This window comes from Hyaena hyaena, unplaced genomic scaffold (assembly GCF_003009895.1).
Source record: "Hyaena hyaena isolate Hyena2069 unplaced genomic scaffold, ASM300989v1 scaffold_274, whole genome shotgun sequence".
Lineage (NCBI taxonomy): Eukaryota > Metazoa > Chordata > Mammalia > Carnivora > Hyaenidae > Hyaena > Hyaena hyaena.
Window position 1 is genome coordinate 1,341,910 of NW_024080907.1, and position 18,075 is coordinate 1,359,984.

The 18,075-nt window shown below is 46.9% G+C and overlaps 1 long non-coding RNA gene across 1 annotated transcript in view; it reads right to left on the reverse strand.

Annotated features, from left to right (window-relative positions):
* The window catches only part of LOC120241015, a 75,335-nt gene that overhangs the window by 9,758 nt on the left and 47,502 nt on the right, over nucleotides 1-18,075 (reverse strand). The window contains exon 2 of the long non-coding RNA XR_005530813.1: nucleotides 1,855-2,018. This is a non-coding gene — a long non-coding RNA (uncharacterized LOC120241015). The remainder of the gene's footprint in view (nucleotides 1-1,854; nucleotides 2,019-18,075) is intronic.

Consider the following 18,075-nt stretch of genomic DNA (forward strand, 5'->3'; position numbering starts at 1 on the left):
AAGAAAGAGTGTGTTGGAGTAGTACACCCCTCTGGCAATGGTGGGGACCAAATGTGAGACCTCTCTTAGAGGGGGCTATGTCTCCAGGGAATCTTGGAGAGGGGAACTCCCAAGCCAGAGGCCATGTATGACCCACAGATGTCTGTGGTTTTGGTGAACATCATGGTAACCTCAAGAGTTTTATAAAAAACCAACAACAACAAAAACAAAACCAAACCAAAAACAAAAAAAATGAAGATTTTACATAAAAATTTAGATTTCTGGCTTCTTTTAGAAAATGGGAAGAACTGAAAGTACTGGCCACACATTCCCACTGAATGAGAACTGGTTGAGCTAAGCAGCTGTTGCCCTCTTTAAAGGAAACCTTTGCTCGCTGCTTTGCTGCAGGCCCTACCAGTCCCTATTGCCCCCTGTTGTTATGTCTGGCCTCCTCCTTCCATTTATGCCACTGCCTGGCTCCTGTGATCTTTGACTTCATCCAAAGAAGTTACACAGTAATAGGGGCACAGAGAACCGTGAAGGCAATATTTCTGGGCAGAGGAACAGCTCCTTGTTTTTAACACTGTTCCATTTGGGAGCCACCCATCCTGGAAGAAGTGAATCCTGCTACACAGCCTTGTGTGGAGCATTAGACTGCCAAAGGATTTGGAAAAAAGTTCGTAAAGGTCTGCCAGCTCCCTGCCCCCACAGCCTGTGCTCTCCAGCATCAACAGCTGCCCATTTCATCCTCATCACCAGTGAGTTCAGGCCCTGATGGCTCATTCTCTGTGACCTAGGATAGAGTCAACTTTGTGTCTGAGCCCAGCCTGACCTTACAGCCTGTCCCATTATTAGAAGCCCTTTGGTCTGTGCCAGCTGATCACCAAGTCTGGGGCTGCCCCTTACCTGGGTGCCTGCACGCTTCCAGCCCTGCAGTGCTCTGGGGACTGAGTTCTGCCCTGCCTTCCCAGGCAAGGTCTTTGTGGCGGAATCCTATCCCTATAACACCCGCTGTTGCTGCCAGAGTCCTTGAGCCACAGGGCTTCCGTCCTTCTTCCACCTCTGCTCTTCTCAGAGGCCGACCTGCCCTAACCTCTTAGGACAAGCCTCATCTTGTTGCCTGCCCAGCCCTGTGCATGATGCTACCAACACAGGCAAACTTTGTCCAGGGAGTGGGCTTCATGTGGGATTTTGGCTCCCACTGGCCCCCTCAGCCAGGCAGCTTTTTGCACAACTGCACAATGATTCTGATTAGGTCCTCTGGCTCCAGCCATTGATGTTTGGCCTCATCCTCCCACTGATCCGGCTTCCTTTCTGATACTTATCCTCCTGTTCCTCAGCATTTCCTCTCCTTCCTTGTCTGACACCTAAGCCTTGGGGAAACAACTGATCAATATAATAATAATTTACATATTGAGATTTTGCTTGAGGCCATGTGCTAAGCAGTGCACATGTGTTATTATACTGGATTCTTACAACCACCATGCTATCCCCATTTGCTGGCTGAGAAAACTGAGGCACAGAGAGATTGAGGAATTTCCCCAAGGGCCAGCAAAAATAGGTGACAAAACCAGGATTCAAGCCTGCGTCTGTCTGTTGTCACAGCTCAAGCTTTTAACCACTCAACTTTGTTCAAATCAAAGAAAGCTAGAAGAGAGGCTCAGAGAAGCCAATACTTTGCCTAAGATCACAGAGTTTAGTGGTAGAACTCAAATTCAAACTCAGGTAGGTATTCTGTCACCAAGTCCAGAGTTCCTTCACCTGTCACTGGAACTCTTAGGCTGTCTCTTTCACTGTTCTGTTTGGGTCTCAGCTCCCGGCATATGATGGGGCACAGGAGGCACTCAGAAAACACTTGCAAACTGAAGGACTTACCTCATCTCATTTCATATGCCTTGCTGGAGCTGTTCTCTCAGAGACTCCTAATTGCTTTGATATCAGCCAGGATGGCCTTGCCCACAGACAAGTTTGATCTTAGCTCAAACTCCATCCTCAAAAATCTTGGAGGGCCTGGAATTCCACCATGGAATACAATTTTCCTAGAAGGGGGACAGAAGATTATAAGGGATTGAATTTAAAGTCCTAATATTTCAGGATCAATGAGTTTCTCAGAAAGTTTTCTAAGAGAACCTGGGGAGTATGAGAAACTAATGTTCTGATTTAGGGTAGGTTGGGAGAGGATATAGTGCCAAATCTAGCACAACAGGGTATGAAGACGAATTCTACTTAAAGTGGTTTTTCAGAGATCAGAGCCTTTTGATCCTGCTTCCTTGAACTCCCTATCTCTGGGTTTGACCTTGTCTTTGGGCCCTACAGGCCTCTGGTCCAGGTTCTTCTTCCCAGCTGAGGAGGTTAGCTCGGATACCCCTGGGGAGAACTTGGGGACAGGCAGGGCCCTAGGATACAGTCAGCAGAAATGCCAGCTTCACAAAGCAGAGCTTCACACCTGTCCCCTTCCGGCAGTCCTATGCCTGGCCACTGCCCCTGGAAATAGTCCTGCCAAGCAGCTTGGCGTGTTAGCAGCTCTAATGGACAGTAAACTTTGTGCAAGCCTGTAAGAGCTTTGGATTCCTAAGCTGCCTGGTGAAAATAGGTTTCTTAGAGGCCCGTGCCAGACTTAGTTCCTGCAGCGTGGTTGGGATTAAGGACTTCCAGAACCTTCACTCAATTCAATTTAAATGAGCAAAGATTTACTTAGCTGCCAGCACAGTTTCTGGAGACCAGTGCACAGGACTCCACTAACCCTTCTCCTATTCCAGTCCTTTTTTACATTCTGCTAGCAGCTCAATTTTTTAAAAACTTTTCTTTTTTTTAATTTTTACAGTTTTTATTTATTTATTTTGAGAAAGAGAGAGAGAGCAAGAGCAAGCATGCAGGGGAGGGGCAGGAGTGGGGGAAAGAGAATCCCAAGCAGGCTCTTTGCTGTCAGCTCCATTGCATGAACCCAGAGGTCATGACCTGAGCCAAAACCAAGAGGAAGATGCTTAACCGATGGAGCCATCCAGGTGCCTTAGTAGCTGAATTTTCTTAAAGCCAGAATTCCATGTTTCAAGGCTTTGGAGTAAGAGAGACATGAGTTCAAATTCCTCTGCCACTCACTAACTGCGTGACACCCACCATCGCTGAGCTTTAGTTTCTCCATCTGTAAAACATCAAGCTCATAGGATTGTACATGAGAATTCAATGAGATTGTGCATGAGCATAGACTAGGGCCCATCACCCAGAAGGCCATGATCAGTCAATAGTAGCGATCAAACCAATAAGCAAATAAAACTATAAAGCCTCCCTGCTCTTATCAAACATCCCTTTGCCCAGACACCTCCCATAATTCTCTACCACCCACAGGACAAAGTCCTGCCATCTTTACCTGGCTCTCAAGGCCTTCCACATAGAGCCACATTTCAAGTGCTTACTAACTGCATGTGGCTTATGGCTGCCATACTGAACAGTACAGAATAGAACATCTGACGGTTGCAGAACATCTACTGGGAAGCCCTGTTGTAGCTGATACTATCGCTGTGTGGGGGGAGTGGGGGAGCAAGGAGTGTGGGGAGGGGCAGGGTGACTGTTCATCCTGGATGTTTCCATCCTGGTATCTGTTTATTTTATAGGGAACCTGAGCCTGTGGCCTCTCAGGTGTCGGTTCTGATTCCTGATGAAAGGATCTTAGGTGAGGGCCATGGTGTCGTGTTGTCTTGGCCTCTGGCCAGGTTTTCCAGTTGCTTCTAGGTCTCAGCCTCAGCTGTGCTGGGCTGAGAGCATCCACCTCATGGGCTGGGGAGCCATTCAGTCTCTCCTGGGCTCTCTGTTTTCTACCTGCCCAGCTTGTACCTTCCTGCCTTCCTCCTGGCTGGGGGACTTTCCACTCCCAGCCTCTTGCATTCTGCTAGTACTTCACTTCTCTGACCCTTTAGGGCTCTTTGGCTTCCCTAGGCCCTTTTTCCCACCACCACAGGGTGTGCTCTGAGGAGCTGGGCAATCCCCAGGGGATCACCTCTTTAGGCCCCTCTGGTGTACCCTATTTTGCTTGAATTGTTTCAGGAGGAGTTTGGTCTCTCTGGCTACAATGCCAGTCCCAAAGGGCTGAGCTGTTATCTCCTATTGATTTCCCACAGCACCAAGGAAGAATGAATGAATGAATGAACAAATGAATGAATGGGTTTGACAGGCAGTAAACCCCTTCTGTTTCTACTCACCACTCTCTGCCCTCAAGAGGGACTCTGAGTAAGAACTGTGAGGGATGGTCTTCCGGAAACTCCAGGTAGGAGTCAGCCATAGTGACACTGTCTGTCTGTCTGGGAGAGTGTTGGAGACTGTAAATGATTTCTTCCTAGGAAGGGTAGTGGGTACTCGGGAGTTTTGGGGGTGGGAAGGCGGATTTTGAGACAGAACTGGAAGAGAAAGGGACAGAAGTGGGGGGCACAGTAGAAATGAGAGAAGTGGGGGTGGGGAAACAGAGGGAAGAGGGTGGGAGAGAGGGAAAGCAAGGCACAAAGAGGGAGAGATCCTTGCCTTGCACATCTCCTGGCCCCTGATGTGGCTGTGCTGATATCTCCAGCACTAATTGCTTCATTTAATAATACTGCTCTATAAAATTTCAGCAGCTGAGAGCAAGTGTAAGGGAAGATGACATAATGCATTAATAATGCAGGCAGCCAATGGAGCTGGGCTCCTGGGGAGCTCCATTAAGGAGCCACTGCTGCTGTCCTCTTCCTCGTACCAGCTACCACTCCGGGCAGGGCAGCGGGTGTCCTTGGGCCTCTGCAGACTGCAGGGTTTCGGAGCTGCGGCCCAGAGGCAGCACCAACAAACAGGAGGCTGGGGCGGCCTTAGCCTACCCATAAACTCCGGAAAGTACTCCCCCCACATTCTTTGATCTGGACAATTGATGTTTTCTCAATTTTATGTAAGTGCTACATACGGTTTCAGGATTGCTGCCTTAAATCCCACCCCCACCCCCCACTGCTCCTTCCCGACCACTCAGATTAGCAGCCCTTCCACCACCTCCACCACTGGCTGAAGTTCCTGGGGCAGCTCTCCTGATGGTTTTGTTTTAAATCTCAGTCTCATCTTTCTCTTTGCATCTGCATCTCAGTCTTTTTGTCGCTGTCCCTTAGGGACAGGGAGGCAATCCTCTCTTTCAGGACAAAGAACCTGTCATCCTAAACATGTTCAGCTGGTTTCTCTCAAGTCAGCATCAGCATCACCCCAAGCCCTCTGTAAGTGTCTGCACATGCACAACAGTCTGTCCCCAAAACTGCCAGCAGGCATCCCGATCCTAAAACTGCAGGTCACTACGTGGTTCCATACTGGTGCAAAACCTGCTCTTTTCCCACTGCCTGCAAAAACCAGTCCTGGACCACCCCCAACAAAACCCTCTAATTTGGGGCTTCTCATCCTGGGGTTTATCTAAGAAGATGCTTTAGAGTGCTGCAGAACCCCTGGAAATTATGCAATAATCTCTGTACATATATGCATTTCTCTGATAAAAATGTCTACAACATTTTCCTGTTCTCACATGGGTCCTGAATCCCCTGAACCTCAATAATCCTAAAATCCAGCTCTATCCTTGGGGAGTTAGGCCCTTAGGTAGCAGAGGTATTTAGATGGATCTTTCATTCCATCTCTGCATCTATGGCTCTAAATGAGGCCCTCTGTATCTCACCTGGATTGCTGTAGTCTAAGTTTATGTCAAAGGGGACCATGGGCTAGCAATAAAGAAGGCAAGAAGAAGCCCAACATTCATCTTAGACTCAAGTGAGAACGAAAACTCATGCTTCAAGTCTTAGTATCCAAGTGCAGCCTGGTGCCGCTCTTTCACAGTAGGACTGAAGTTTGTGTTGGCAATTCAGTGTTCTCCAGGGGTGCCTGGGTGGCTCAGTCGGTTAAGCGGCTGACTTCGGCTTAGGTCATGATCTCACAGTTCGTGGGTTCGAGCCCCGTGTCAGGCTCTGTGCTGACAGCTCAGAGCCTGGAGCCTGCTTCAGATTCTGTGTCTCCCTCTCTCTCTGACCCTCCCCTGCTCACACTGTCTTTCTCTCTCTCTCAGAAATAAATAAAACATTAAAAAAAAAAATGTTCTAAGTGTTCTTCAGAAAAGGCTTCCTTTCCCTGGAAGAAAGGTAGGAGACAAACATGTGTTGGGCACTTTCTATATGCAAGGTTCTGTCCCAAACAGTCTGGCGTGATCCTGATCACATCCCAGGAAGGCAGATCCTCCAGTCCCACTTCACTGAGGAGGAAACTGAGATTCCAAGAAGTTAAAAAACTTGAGCAGTAGAGTCAAGATGTAAACTGAGGCATTTTTATCATTCAAGTCTAGCACCTTCCATTATACAGAATTGCCTGGCCTTAAACAGTAGCTCTTGGAGGGACATTTCTGAGAGCAAGTCTGGCTAATTCCCACCTCCATGTTCCCATTTCTCACTGCCTGGTCTCCACATGTGTAAGTCCCACCCTCTTAAATCCTACTTCCACCATCAAGCTTTTTCTAGATAGTTTTTCAGTGACCACTTTGTATGGGATGACTGATGTGAGTTGATGTTAACTATACAAAGGGGTGGGCTGCAGGGGACACTATTGATTTTTAGCCAAAATCCATTTTCCCATTTATTCTTGTCTAACAGATCCTGATTTCTATAGGATATTTATTCCTTTTTCACTCAGTGGAGAGAGACCCATCTCTGCCCCAGGATGGAACTGCAGTTGGTCCAAGCCAGTCACAGAAATGCTACTCCCTCACCAGTGGTCAGCCTAGGAAGGGGCATGTGACCTAGTTCTGGCTTGTGAGATGATGGGAGAGATCGCTGGGAAGCTTTTGGGAAAGAGACATGGGAAGAGACAGCCTCTCCCTCCTCAGTGGGATATTTCCATGCCTGGAACTGCTGTGGGCATCCTGACACCCACTAGTCAACGGTGCAGAGCAGTAAGAGAAGGACTTCTTGAGCTACTGTACCAGGCACCATGAGCCTGCCTGCCTCTGAGACTCTGCTATGAGAGATAATAAATTCCCTTGCAGTTAATGCCAATTTGAGTTGACATTTTTTTTTGTTATTACTGACAAAAACCTCATAGCTGATACATTCTCCCTTCTTTAACATACAGTATTTGTACTGTTTGTCTGACACATATCACATCAATTGCCTTGTCATCTCTTTTGTGTTGTCTTGTGTTGTTATTTAACTTTTTTGTGTGTTTATGTCTTGTCTGTGAAGACTACACCAAGCTCTTCCAGCCCACATAGATGTTCTCCCCCTGCCAAATCCATATGTTGAAATCCTAACCCCCATTGTGGTGGTATGTATTTGGGGATGGGGCCTTTGGGAGTGTAGCTCTCCCAAATGGAATTAGTGCTCTCATAAAAGGGATCCTGGAGGGCTCTCGTGCTACTTTGTGAAGACACAGTGAGAAGACTAACACCTATGAACCAGTCTGCAGGTCCTCACCAGACACTTAATCTACTGATCAGTTGATCTGTTGATCCTGGAGTTCTCAGACTCCAGAACTATGAGAAATAAGTATTTGTTTTTTAAGCCACCCAATCTATGATTTTTGTTACAGCAGCCTGAATGGGGTAAGACACAGTTTTATTGGGCAACCTGGATGTTAATCAAATACCCTCAGGAATAAATCTAGAATGACAGCTGGGAAGAGTAATGAATGGAGATACCTAGAGCTATGCTGTGGTATAGCAGGGGGACCTGCACTAACCTAGGGGTAGGGAATGCGACTCAGAGAAATTGAGATCTGAAGGATCCGGGGAGCAAACTGGGTAAAAACGAAATAGGGAAATGCATTCCAGGTTGTGAAAACAGTAAGACCTGTCCTCTCTGCTCCATCCCTACTACCACTAACCTGATGCAGGCCCCCATCACTTTTCATGTGGAATATTACTGGGTTCCCAGCTTGCAACTGTGTTCCTCTCAAATGCATCTTCTTCCCATCCATGAGAGTTAGTTATGAAAAACCCTTTGGTGGCTTCCACCATCTACCAAGACAAGGCCAATTGCTTTCTTTTTTTTTTTTAATTTAAAAAAAATGTTCATTTATTTTTGAGAGAGAGACAGAGTATGAGCCGGGGGGAGCAGAGAGGGTGGGAGACATAGAATCTGAAGCAGGCTCCAGGCTCTGAGCTGTTAGCACAGAGCCCGATGTGGGGCTGGAACTCACAAACCATGAGATCATGACCTGAACCAAAGTCAGATGCTGAGCCACCCAGGTGCCCCACAGCCAATATCTTTAATAAGGCTCTGCATGATCTGATCTCTATTTGCTTCTCTATCCTTATTTTCTGGCTCTTCCAACTTCTGAGAACTCCCTACTTGTAGTTTTCAATCATACCAGATCATTGGATCTTTCTATACAGTTCTCTGAGCCTACAACATTCTTCCAACCTTCCTTTGGGTGACTGTCCTGACTCAGCTGGGGCATTGTATCACCTGGATTGGACTCAGTGGCCCCTTCTGTGCTTCTACAGCACTCTGTGCATATGAAAGTGGTCTACTGACATGTGTTCCCCCAACTAGAACTGAGCATGTCCCAGGTAGGGACAATGTCTCCTCTCTCACTGTACCCCTGAGAACTTACTAAAGCCTGGCATATAGCATTCCCTCAGGAAACATTTACTAAGCTGCACTTTAGCACTTACTTACAGTCTGGCATTGATCATATTATATTCCACATGACTGTATTGTATTCCATCAATTGCTTCATGTGTGCTAATTTTGACTCTACACTGAGATTCCAAGTTCCTGGAGGCCAGACTCTATCTTACATTTCTCAGCAGTCTTCATCACCCCAACCTAGAGGATCCACTAAATAAGCATCCAAAAAGTGCTCAATTAATGAAGGGATGAATGTGTAAATGGATGGATAGCATTAAATAAATAATTAATGTTTTCCTTCTACCTTTCCAGTTGGAAAATTATGAGTGAATCCTCCTCTTGTTGCATCCTTGTGGGCAGGGCTCAGGAGAAAAGGCTTCCTAGAAACATGAGTGTTCATGGGGAATTCTCCAAGCCTTTACCTTCCCAGCTAATCCCTGATAGCTTTATTGCCAAAGCTGGCTTCACCCTCCTAGCTGAGGGGACTGGAGGAGGGGAGATACCAAAGGTTCCAAGCCACATGTGGCCCTGAACTTTCCAGACTGGAGCTCTACCACTCCCTCCTCCCTGGCTACACTGCTTGGTGGCTAAGTAACTCATAGATTAAGGCCCAGGGACTCAGGTCCTTCTCTTCTCCTACTGTGGTTACTTCCTCTGGCCCAGGAGACTGGATGTGCTCCTGATAATGGTCTGGAGGTGCTCTCTCCTGGTGGCCCAGACTTCCAGGAGGTCTTGAGAGGGACAAAAGTCTGGAGAAGTTGGGAAACACTGAGCAGGTCTATGCCTAAGGTAGACCAGATGACAGCCAGCAAGTTGTACTGAGGATTCTCTAAGTGGGCTTCATAGCCCAGACCCCAGGAGACAGTCTAAGAGGAAGAGTAGAGGAAGGAAGAACTGAGTCTCCTGTGATGTGTCCCCTTAAAAACTGATCTGCCAAGGCTATTTGCAGATGCAAGTGAGGCCTTGCCTGCTACTGGACATGGAGCTTGACAAAGGGCCCAGAGTTGTACCCAGATTTGCCTGTGCTTGAAGGTCAGCTGACTCTGAGTGTGACCTGGGCTGCTCCTGTCTCTGAGCCTCCGAGTGTTACAGAGAAACAGGATCAGCTATGTAACTTGTGGGGTCCAGTGCAAAATGAAACAGTGGGGTCCCTTGTTCAAAAGTTTTAAGAATTCTAAGATGATAAGAGAACTTTAAAGCAAGCAGAGTATCCATTGATGCACTAGGATGTGTGTGACTGTACAGACTGCTTCTGTTTGAGGCAGGCTCCAGGACTGGGAGCCTAGGTTGGAGGTTACAAGGCTAAGAAAACTCAAAGTGGCTGTTAGTCCCAGTGCCTTTTGGTTTAAATTAAGGCGACTAGGAAGTTGCTTCTAGAATAGAATTCACCTCACTACCAAGAAAGAGGGAACACATTACTCCCTTAGTGACTAACAGTCTACAAAATTTTGGCAAATGAGCCTTCAAAGAAGGTAATTCAGAGCCAATATGGAGATTTTTAAAAGGACTTGAACAGTAGGGCTTTATTTAAATGGAAAAATATACTCTAACTTGAATAGAAGGACTCAATTTTGCAAAAGTGAAAATTTTCCCCTAAATGAATCTGTTAATTCAATGTTGGTCCAATCAAATATCAACAGGATAATCTTTGTTTTAAATTTGGCAAAATGGTATTAAGATTGATGTGGAAAAATAAACATGGGAGGAGAACCAGGAAATTTTAAAAAAAAACTAAAATAAGAGGATAGGAGCTCAGACATTATAACACATTTTCAAGAGCACATAAAGGGGCCCCTAGAACCCCCTTCAGCTCAAGCAGGTCCAGTGGATGTTCCTATCTGCTCCTGTAGCCCTGACTGCTGCATCCTGGGCCAAGGCTTGCAGGTTGTGTTCCTCAGATTCCAGGCCACTTGGGCTGCTCTGCCTAGGTGCTTATCAGGCCCAACAGGAAGGTAGGGGAGCTGCCCACTCACTGCCCATTGCCTCCGGGTTGCACACACATGGGTGGCTTCAATCCTTGAAGGGCCTTGCTACAAAACCCTCTTCCTGCAGGTTAGACTCATAAAGAAATCTGTACCCAGTTCCAGGTGCCTGGCCTCACTTGTCAGTCCTGAGGGTAAGGGGGTCATCAAGCCAAGAAAAGTCTTAAACAAGGCAGCAGCCTACTGCTCTAGGCACTGGCTGATGCATGGAACTAGGTTCCTCTCAGTTATCAGGGGTGGTATACACACACTGAGCTGTTGAGAACCCCAGCATGGCATTGCTTCTTTCCACTGGCTGTTACCTGGGTCCTTGTGCTTGGTTTTCCTTGAATATTTGCAGCCAAACTTTGAAGCATTAATTAAAGGACAGGGAAAAATTAGGATGAACATGTGATTTAGAGGAAAAGGTGAACTGATTAAAACTGGGTGTGATGTTTCTCTGAGTGTTGGGGGCTTGCCTTCCTTCATCACTCTCCCCAGCCCCTTTCATTCCCAGTGATAACTAAGAGGACTATTCCAGAAAGCAGTGGAGATCCAGATATGTGGACACTCTTAGTGCCCCCTGGTAGCCCTGGGCTCTGTTCCCACAAGGGACACTTGCTTCACTTGCTTCTCTACGAATTTGTTTTGGGGGCAAATGGTTTGGAGTGAGTGAAACAAAATCCCATGGTGGTAGTTTATCTCCCTTCCGGAAACCATTGTTTGTGTTTGCCAAAAAACAAAGCAAATTGCCTTTTGTCTAAACTGGGAACAGAGCTCTTGTTGAGCCAGGGGTGGATTTCTAATCTTCTTTCTCTGCATCTGACATAGGACTAGTGGTCTTTGTCCTGAACGGAGTCATTGCAGACGTCTGAGAGAGAAAAAGCAAATTTGCCAGCAGCCCGAGTGGGGTCTGGTGTGTTGACATTCACTGGCTGAGACTTAGATCAGCTGTCACTGCAGACAGACCTGTTTCTTATTTTAATGCTGCGGCATAAACCGAGAGGCTGCAAGTGCAGCTTCCAGCAGGGGCTGGAGCTCAGGGCACATCAGGTTCTTAAAAGGTCCTTAGAAGAGTCTTGCAGAGACCAGCTTCCTGAGAGCAGAAAGGGCTGAGGGCCTGGGGCCCAGCATCGCACCCCTCCTCCCAGTCCCCGTCTGCTGCATTGCACCACAGATTCAGTGAAGACATCATCCTCAACCTGTTCAGAGAGCTGCTTGCTGCTCAGCTCTGACAATTAGACTGGCTGCTGCAGAGAAGTACTCATCCTCACTGACATATGGCTTTTTAAAGTGATAAATTGCATTAGCAAATTTCTTATTAGCTCTGCTGTCAGGAGGGAGCTCCTGCCATGTTAGCTTGCTGAGGCTGATGTATAACTTCCCGGCCATTAATTACCATGCCAAGGGCTAAAGAGACTCAGAGGCTGGTGGGTGGAGGCCCTCATTCTCTCTTCCCCCTCCCATGGGAGGCCAGGGAAGCTGGTCTTGGTGTTGAGCTGTCTTAGCTCTGACTTGCAGTGGGCTCTGCACTTTGCGCTCCTGATCCTGGTAGGTATGGCCCAGGATGCCCAGACATCATCTGGGCTGGTTGGAGCTGGGTTCTCCCTTAGGACCTCTAGGATTTGGCAGCTTGGAATCTGCACAGCATCTCCTTTAGAGCTACGTGTTCAATGCAGAGCCTTGACTGTGTCCCAGAAGGTGCTCTGGCCTCTCCCTGGGGGTTCAAAGCCACTGATTCTTCTCCTACCCCCTCCCCTCACTCCAGGCAGCTGAAGAGTCTCCTCCTCAAAGGTGACATCATGTCTCATGCTCAGATCTTTTCTTGGTGACTATCCAAGGAACTGCATATTCAGGATGGTCAACCCCTGATTTCTACGGGCTCAGGATTCTATTTTACACAGGAATTGCATAAAACACACTCATCAATGGGCAAAATGAGAGAAGGAACATTTCATTTTTTTTTTGTTTTACCTATTGCCCCAAACTAGTAACCATTTGGGCATGGGTTCGACTCCTTTGAGAATCAGGCAGAACAAACAGATTCTCATGTCCAGGAAAACACACATACTCACACTTGTGCATTAAGTTTCAGGGCCTTCTCAGACCCTTGGCAGCCCATTTGTGAATCCATGTTTTATAAATGCCCTTTCCAAGCCCCTCAGAGCAGCTGATCCCTGGGAAGGGACCATATCGGCAGCCTCTTGCCACAGGAAGTGAACTAGCCTTTCCTAAAACAACAGCAGAGATGGCTCCCCAGGGCAACCCTGGGCACTGTCTGGTGAAGGGCACTACATGCAATTGCATCATTTCTTGGGTTACATTAGACATGGTAGGTCTGAGAAATGGGCTCAGGGAAGCAATGATTCTGTGGCCAGGTCTGCATTAACAACTCCTGAGAAATCAGTTTTGTGGTTGGGACATTTTCTTGTCCTGGTGTGCTCCTTCTAAGAAGGGAGGTGGGGGTGGGGAGGAAGAGGCAGAGACTGGCAGAAAAGGGGAAGATTCTGAAATGGGTGTAGGGGAGGGTGGATGTGTGAGTGAGTGAGTGAGTGAGTGAGTGAGTGAGTGAGTGAATGTGTGTGTGTGTGTGTGTGTGTGTGAGAGAGAGAGAGAGAGAGAGAGAGAGGCAGAGAGAAGGGAGGGGAAGAGTGCTGAATTCCTCACTATTCAGCTTTAGGATGTTTGAGATGGAATCTTGGAAAAATTATGAGGATGGATTTGTACTTTTTTACATGCATGGCCTCAAATCCTGCATTATATTGAGCTTTGGCTGGGAATAATGCTCTGTTCTGTGAAGTTTAACATGCTTCTTTCTTGTCACCTCTCAGAAGGCTGGGCTTGAGGAAACAGGATGGTGGAAAGGTGGAAACAAATTCCCTAAGTAGCTGCCAAATTATTCTCCAGGGTTCCCAGTTGTTTCCATGACTCCCTGAGGAAAGCAGGAGGTCAAAAGTGCTGTAATAAAACCAGACCCAGCCAGGGTTCCATTGCGGGATAGAAGGCCTGATAAGCAGCCCAGCATGGATTGCCTCTTTCTCTGAACTTGGGAGTACATCTCGACATTAGCCCAGATCCCAGTGTGGCCTCTGGCCTGCAGGTGGTCCAGGCCCACCCTCACCTTCCCCCTACCCCACTCCCTCCAGGTTGGTGCAGACATGAGCTGGGCTCTTACTCCAACCCTTCCTAGCACCTGTCTGGTTTCCCAAGAATCCTTCCAGGATGGCACAAGTTGGGATCCAGCCCCACCGGTTTGACCTGCTCACCATCCCCTTTGGGTGCGTCATGTCCGGGCCCCAGCAGGTTGGCTCATATCTGAGAAGGCCACTCATTGGGCTTCTAGCTCCACACCAAAGCCCTCCTTGTCTATCCAGCTCCATGGCCCAGAAACTGGGGCATGACAAGCCACCTGCCAGCATCCCACTTGCTCCTCCTTTACTCTAGGGACAAACACCAATCTGGCCACTGACAGACGCTGAAAGGGCCCATGATTGTGTGAACTGGGGAGAAGCCTACTCAGACTGACTTGGTTTCTCTGAGGACTGTTGGGCCTGGAATTAAATACATCTTCTCCCTGCCCATAGGCCAAGATAAGGCCCTGAAGCAGAGGGGTCGTTCCAGGGAAAGGACACTGTTGGTTGCCAAGAGGATGCTATTCTGCAATGACACATGGGTGGAGGGAAAGGAACCCATCCCTGAAAAGGTTCCCCGAACATCTCGTGTCTGTCCTGCATGGCCTCAGCACTTCCTCCTTTCCAGCTCTGGGATTCAAAGTGGGCTCTGCACTTTGGGCTTCTGATACTGGTAGGATGCCTCATGCCATGCCTCTTGCTAGCTTACTCCCTGCTGGGATCAGGTTAGGCTGTGTCTGAAGTTAGGGGCCTTCCCCCAGTCTTGGCAAGGAGCAGCATCAGTGGCCCAGGAATGTTGGAAGCATGGGATATGTTTTTCTAGGAAGTTAACTTTCAGGAAAAAGATTTGAAATGGGGGAAACTGAACAGCCTCCCAACTTTGTGTCCTGAGACCCTTGTACTCCATAGCAACCAGAATTCCATGAAGAGGAAACAACTAACTAAAGCAGCCTCCCCACTTCCCCCCATCTCTTTCTGTCCCGATCACAATCTTGCCTTTATTTGTGTGTTCGTGTCCTAGATACTGTCTGTCTTCTTCTACTACTTCCTCATTCATTACCTCATGAGAGTAGGCCCTTGTCTTGTTAATTGTCACATCCCTGGTGCCCAGGAGAGGGTCTGGCTCCCAGTAAAGGTGTGTGATCATTATGTGTTGATATGATGAGAATGGTTAGTATGTGAAGAGGAGGCCAGGACCAGAGAGGCCATCGGAGTAGGAGTGAAAGGGACATCTGACACCATCCTTTTCATGACCCTTCATGGGCTAGGTGGGTGAAGTCCAAGTTTGTCATCATAACATGCAAGGCCCCAATCCATCTTCCTTGGCTCATTTCCTGCTAGTTGTGCCCCTCACCCCCTGCCCCGACCCTAGTAAAGCCTCTGATGCTTCAGCTTCTCCAAACTGTTAAGTGACTCCACATTCCAGGGGGTTCCTTCCCATGTGCCCACCTGGAATGCCTTTTGTCTACGTAGTTAGGAACTGTGATACCTAGTTTTTACAGTGACTGTGAAGATTAAGGGTTAGAGTATAGAACAAGTTCCTAGCTCATGCTTTGCGCCAAACTGAGTCCTCATTAAATGCTACGTAGCATCCCTCTCTTTCCTCTCTGTCTGGGAAATGCATCAGCACAGGGGGCCTTCTTCTGAGATGCTTCAGGCCATAGTTCTGTGTTCTTCTCACAGTTAGAGATGTGTTAGGGGGTCTGTGTTCCCAAGCTGTCCCCCAGGGCAGAGGCATCTATACCTCATTTGTACTTAATATGATACTTGGTACAATAGTAGGAGCTAAATGTATGTCCGCTCAATAAATGGAACCAAGGGCCTGTGAGGCAATGGGTTGTTCATCTTTCAGAGCGAGAGCACACACCGATGCTACTCAGAAGGAAGGTCATTATCTGGGTCCTGCTCGCCTGGGAAACCTAGGGGTGGGGGTGGGAGTCTCCCTTCTGTGGCCTAATTGGCCATCTAGTACAACCAGCCATGAAATCAGAATCCACATCCCAAGCACCACAGCCACATCCAACTTTCCATCAATAAAGTATTCAGCTGCTCCACAGCCACAATCTGCTCTGTGTCTGGAAGGGAGGAGTTCTTCCCACTCAGTGCCCGATTCCCACTCCTCCTGGGCACATACTGTCTCTTCAGTCCCTGGATCAGGCCTTTGTTATCCTACCTCTGTGCCTTTACCAATGCTCTGTGCCCCATGCCCACAAAACAGGACTGCCTTTGCTCCTCCTCCTCCTTATCCAACTCCCACCCACCCTTCTCCAAGGCCTACCACCTCTGTGAAATTTTCATTAGCAGTGATCTTTCCCTGCCATGGATCCCAGATATGCATCTGAACAGCAAAACCACATTTCACAATCACAGACAGGTGGGATTAGGTGTGTTTTTTTTTAGATTTTATTTTTTAAGTTATCTCCACACCCAATGTGAGGCTTGAACTCACAATCCTGAGATTAAGAGTTGAACGCCCCACTACTGAGCCAGCCAGGCACCCCTGGGATTAGTTCTTGAGTGAACCCATCCTAGTTCATATGGGATAAAGACCCTTGACTCAAAATAATGGCTTGCTGTTGCTGTAGACTGGGGCTGGGGCACTTAGTAGAAAGCAGAAATTGGAATTTCCAATGAAAACCTATGGGAGCTTTCAGGGGCTTCTGCCTGGCCTGGACTCTGAAAGCTTCCCCACTTCAACCAAGGCTCACTCTCAGGTCTTGTCCCTACTCCAGAACAATTATTCTGTAGGGCAGGGCAGGAGAACATTTAGGTCGAAGACAGAGTGATCTCTGGCCACAATATGTTGCTTCTGGGTACATGATGCCTGCTGTTTAATGTGGTGAGCTTGGGATGTTGTGAGATTGCCAACACAGCAGTGAGCTGAAGGCAGATTCTGGAAAGAAAGGGCATTTGTATGGGGACCCATGGCCAACCCTGTATAATCAGAGCAGTAGGGTCCTGCTTTGTGCATCTTGAAATTAGGTGTGAATAAGATATTTGAATCATTTGAATCATTATTCAAATGATTTTGATCAAATGTTTCCTATAGTGTGATAAGAGTTGGCCCAATGCCTGCAGGATGGTGTGTGAAAAATGGGCATAGGATATGGGTTTGGAGTCAGGCAGATGGGGCTTGAACTGGGTTCTGCTTGTTGTTTGGCTGAGGACCACAGACCAGACACTTACTTTCCTGGGCATTCACACACACTTATATATATTTATGTGTATATATAACCAAGTGTCAATGTGTGTGTGTGTGTGTGTGTGTGTGTGTATGTGTATATACTTATATATCTGTGTATGCATATTGAGTGCATGTATGCATGCATGTAATACGTTTAGCTCTACAGACAGAGCACTTTGATTTTTTGAGGATTCTTTATGTGCTAAACACTATGTCAAGCATTTTATTTTCAATGCCTTCATTTAGCCCTCACAACAACTATGGGAGGAAGATACTATTATTCCCATTTTACCACTGGCAAACAGAATTTTAAGAGAGTGGTTAAGTAATGTGCCATAAGACACATTTATGAAAGGGCAGAACTGTGATTCAATGTCAGGGTTTCTAAACACTGAGACATTTTGCTTTCCTGTAAAATGAGACTAAAAATATGTCACTTTGTGGTATCTGAGGAAGAAACAAGATAAGCCCTATGAAAGACTATTGTAAACTGTAAAGTATCATTTTCCAAAGAAGACTCAATTATTGCCCTCAAGCACTTTATAATCTGACTGAGTTCATCAATACAACCAGCACAGTGCTTAGGTAAATCTAACCAAGTGTCAAAACATATGGTGTACACCCTAACTAAGTGATTCAATGTAGCATCATCATGAATGGGACAGACAGGGCATGCCTCCTGACATGACAGGATGCCATGGGGAGGACACAGCATCACCTTCATAGTATATTCTTGCCCCCAATTAGCCTGAATCCAATCAGGCAAATCCAGATTGGGGAACATTTTACAAGACAATTTGCCTGGACTCTTCAAAAATGCCAATGTCATAACCAAAACGGAGACAGGGAGAGACCGTGCTAGGTTAAAGGAAAATAAAGACACACAACAATTAAATATACTTTGTGAATCTTGATTGTATCCTGTGTGGGTTTTTTTTAAGCCATAAAGGATATTTTGGGAGAATCAGAGAAATTTAAATATGTTTTATAAGTTAGCTAATATTACTGCATCAGTGTTAAATTTCTTAGGTGTGATAATGATATTGTGGTTATAGGAGGAATTATGGGAGGAATGTCCTGGTTCCTAAGTATTTGGAATGAAATGTAATGATACCTGTGACTTTCAAATGCTTTTGCAAAAACAAAGAGTAGATAGATAGATAGATAAATAGGCAATAAATGTATAAATATAATATATAAATATATGTATACTTACA